We start from the raw sequence: 4,382 nt of genomic DNA on the forward strand, positions 1-4,382 counted from the left end.
TGTGTGATGGTTGGTTTACTGTCTGTCTGCCTCTTCTATACTCTTATCTCCACAAGAACAACAACAAAGTGTCTTGTCTCCTAAAGGTCTGGCATTTAATAGGTTCTCGATATATGGATTTATGAAATAAATGAATGAAAACGAACTCTTTAGTATTGATCTGGCCCCGCTTTCCATCCAACTTTTCCTGTGGTATTTATCTCTCTGTGCAGTACCTCACTCTGAAATCCACAGTTACAGACACACCAGACTATGTCACCCTTGTCCACTCTGCTCCCCACATTTAGGGGCACATCTGGCCTTTCCACTAAGTCCATCTCCTCTACCTGGAAGATGTCTCTGCTGTTTTTGAGACACTGTTTAAGGTCACCTCCCCCAAGAGCCTTTCTCGGCTCATTCCACCCAAGTAGAATGGACCACTTCTTTCCTCCCTCCAGCCCCTGCTATACTGCTGTGTGCTATGGTGAAAACAAGGCTTCACATGGCTTGACTGAGATCTGCTGGAGACTCTTCTATGGGCTGGATGAAGTTCATTACCAGCATAGGGTCTATAAAGCTGAAAATCATCTCAGAGTTTGCAGTTACTTTATAAAGTGAAAAATTACTTTCTATTTCAGCAGCATTGAAGAAAAAAAGTATATATGGCTTTGACTATTTTTGTTTGTTTTTGTTCACACCTCCAAAAAAAAAAAGCTTCTGGTAATGTGGCATAAACATCACAGGTATTGCAGTTAAGTAGGTCTGTATCTCAGCAAGCGCTCATAAAAATAATTTTTTTAACCCCTCTCAATATGCCTGCTTGGACAGAGGAGCCTGGAAGGCTACAGTCCCATGGGGTCACAAAGAGTCAGACACGAATGAACTACTAACACACACACACAAGCTTGGCTAACACTGCTTGATGTGACTGAGATTTGAGGCCTTCTACTTCCAGGTTTCCAAAATGTCTCACCTTTGGGGTCTGCCCCCAAACTGACTCAAACTTTAAAATTCCTAAGTTCCTTAGATACCCTTTACCCCAGTTTCACTTATTCCAATTATGCCTCTAGTTCTATTATGACACAAAATGACCTTTCAAACATCTCACTTTTCATTAAGTAACATTTTTGAATTTCTTTAGCAGAGTAACTCAAATTTTTATCAGCCCAACAATTCCATAATAGAGTATTTTCATCTAAGAAAACATTGGGAAAACGCCTGGCATAATTAACCTTTACATGTTTCTAAGACTATTAAACACATCTTGGACACATGGCTGTACAAACAACATGAAACATTAAAATACTTTTCTTAAAAAAGCAACTAGTGCCACATTTACTTGTCTTTTTGATGTTATTTCAGGTTCAGTAAAGTCATTTTGGTTCAGGTTGACAAAAATTTCCCCTACCCCTCTAGAATGGTTCAAGATGTAAGTTGTCAGGCCTCTCTCCCCTTCTCTCCTCGGGAAAGATTCATCTTGCTCTTTCAGTGGCCATGCAGGGTGAAGGAGAAAACAAAGGAATAACTGCTGGAACCACCAAACAGCAAATAGATACAAGCTAAGAGACACTGCCATATTTCCAGTTCATTTGAAAGACAAAATCCATTCGACTCAAGGCTACGTGTTTTTCAGACCCCAGGGAGATGGAAGTGAGAGGGGGAGGAGTTCCTTTAGCCTATGAATTTCACTAGAACTAGATTACTATGTCACCAAATAAAAAGTGGCTGGCCACAGACTTACAACAGGAGGTCTTACTAGCAAGTAGAGGGAAAGAGTGCCATCTTTCTGTTGCCTGAAAGTCTCATATTCATGAGAAATTGAGGGCCAAAACTGATTGTCTAAACATTGTTTCTGCACAAACCAGCCAGTTTATATTTTTCAAATCCCCATGTTAATGTTCTACTACTACTATCTGAAAAGTCTAGGTGTCGTGGGCAGTGAAAGTGTTACTGAATTTTAAGGTTCTGCAGACTCTATATAATTTCACATACTCAATATAACAAGCATACTTCAGTCACCATAATGAACAAGGACATCCCAAACCCGGGCACGAAATCTTTTCAGTCTTTTGTTGATAGGCATTTTGTCTGCCTTTGTGTGTATACGTATCTGCAGTCCTGAAGCAATGTGTGTGCTTACACATAACATCTTGGCTCATTTGAATAGATGCAACCCAAATATAACACTTGTTATTGGAAAAGAAAATTCTTATTTTTCTTTGAATGTTATTATTGACTGTGGCTTTTCATGACAATATATTTTAATTAACCATATTTTTTTGTTTTATTTTTAGTTTTTGATACTTAGATTGTTGTGATCAATCCTCCTTTAGGATAGTTTCTCCATCTTTCTCCAGAATTTCTAAAGCATCATTACTTTCTGGCAATAAATGTTCCAAGTCCATCTAGAATGTTACCCCAAGAATGGAATCAGCTTCTCTCCAAAGAGACCTGCTTAAATAGACCTGATTAAATAAATAGTTCTGGTTTGTCTGCTATAATGTGAAATGTGCATTAATGAAAAACCTCATGTTTTACAAAAATACACATTAAAAGTCATGGGGCTTATGGGATAAATAAAGCTGGGGAGACCGCTCAAAAGATAGGCCACCTTGTGACTAAAGTGCTAAGAAAAACAATCATTGGCACCTTGGCAGTCACCTTGGACCACACATGCAGGCAGCTAGACATGGCTAGAGGCTACCAGAGTAGACATTAAACATCCACATAAACATTGAATGGCAATACTGGCCACTGTTCAGTTAGAGCAGAACCAGGAGGTTGCTGGGACAATCCAGCCGGAACCAGCTCTGAGCCAGGAATTTCCCAGGCACAGGAGCCAAAAGTGACACAAAGCTGGGGTCCACCTCTCTGGGCTCCCACAGAGCCTGGTGCAGGTGCTCATTTTCAATGTCCACAAAACACAATGCGAGGAATCCTACTCCCAGTACAGCACTGAGCGGCAGGAGTGCTTTCCTTTCTGCTGAAGGTTTCAATTCTGCTCCTGCTCTTCTGGCGCTCCTCACCTAGAAAAATCTGATATGACCAGGCTTGACTTTTAGGTTAGACTGACATCATTCTCTAATCACCCACGAACTAATTCCTATGGCAGAAACATGCTTTGCAAAGCCATCAATTTCTTCTCTCTCTGTACATGCAGATCTCCTCCCACTTCCCTGAATCTGAGCTGACCTGCAGCTGCTTTAACTACCAGAGCACAGCAGAAGTGACTGTAGGGCTTCCAAGATTGTCATAAGAACTTTTACAGCTTCTGTCTAGGTGCCTTGGAATGCTCACTCTGGATGATGCCAGCCCCCACCTAAGAAATTCAGTTACCCTAAGCCCACCATACTGTAAGGAAGCCCAAGCTAGCCACGTGGAGAGAGAGATCCCCAACTAGCTCCCCATTGTTCCAGACATCCCATCCCAGATGTCAGACATTTAAAGATGATGACTTCAGGGAGTTCCTTGGTGGTCTAGCGGTTAGGACTCAGCACTTCATTGCTGTGGCTGGGTTCAATCCCTGGTTAAGGAACAGAGATCCTACAAGCTGTGAGGCACAGCCCCCCCCCCCAAAAAAAAGATATACAATAAAGATGATGACTTCAACCATAGCCACACCTGACTGTAACCCTAAAAAGACCCAAAGCAAGAACAACTCAATCAAACCTGTTAAACTCCAGAACTGTGAGAGATAATAGTGATTGTTATTTTAAGCCATTAAGTTTTAGGGTTATTTTATCACTTTAAAGACAGAAACTGAAGAGGAACTAAAGAGCCTCTTGATGAAGGTGAAAGAGGAGAGTGAAAAAGCTGGCTTAAAACTCAGCATTCAAAAACTAAGATCATGGCATCTGGTCCTATCACTTAATAGTAAAGAGATGGGGAAAATGTGGAAACAGTGTCAGATTTCATTTTCTTGGGCTCCAAAATCAATGCAGATGGTGACTGCAGCCATGAAATTGAAAGACACTTGCTCCTTGGAAGAATAGTTATGTCAAACCTAGACAGTGTTTTAAAAAACAGAGACATCACTTTGCTGACAAGGTCTATATAGTCAAACTATGGCTTTTCCAGTAGTCATGTATGGATGTGAAAATTTGACTATAAAGAAGGCTGAGCACCGAAGAATTGTCGCTTTCAAACTGTGGTGCTGGAGAAAACTCTTAGAGTCCCTTGGACTGCAAGGAGATAAAACCAGTAAATCCTAAAGGAAATCAACCCTGAATATTCATTGGAAGAACTTATGCTGAAGATCCAATACTTCAGCCACCTGATGCAAAGAGCTGACTCATTGGAAAAGACCTTGATGCTAGGAAAAATTGAGGACAAGAGGAGAAGGGAATGACAGAGGATGAGATGGTTGGGTGGCATCACTGACTCAATGGACATGAGTTTGAGGA

Source organism: Bos grunniens, chromosome 6 (genome assembly GCF_055505025.1).
Source record: "Bos grunniens cultivar Pamir isolate PY7600 chromosome 6, Bosgru_T2T1.0, whole genome shotgun sequence".
In the NCBI taxonomy this organism is placed as follows: Eukaryota; Metazoa; Chordata; class Mammalia; order Artiodactyla; family Bovidae; genus Bos; species Bos grunniens.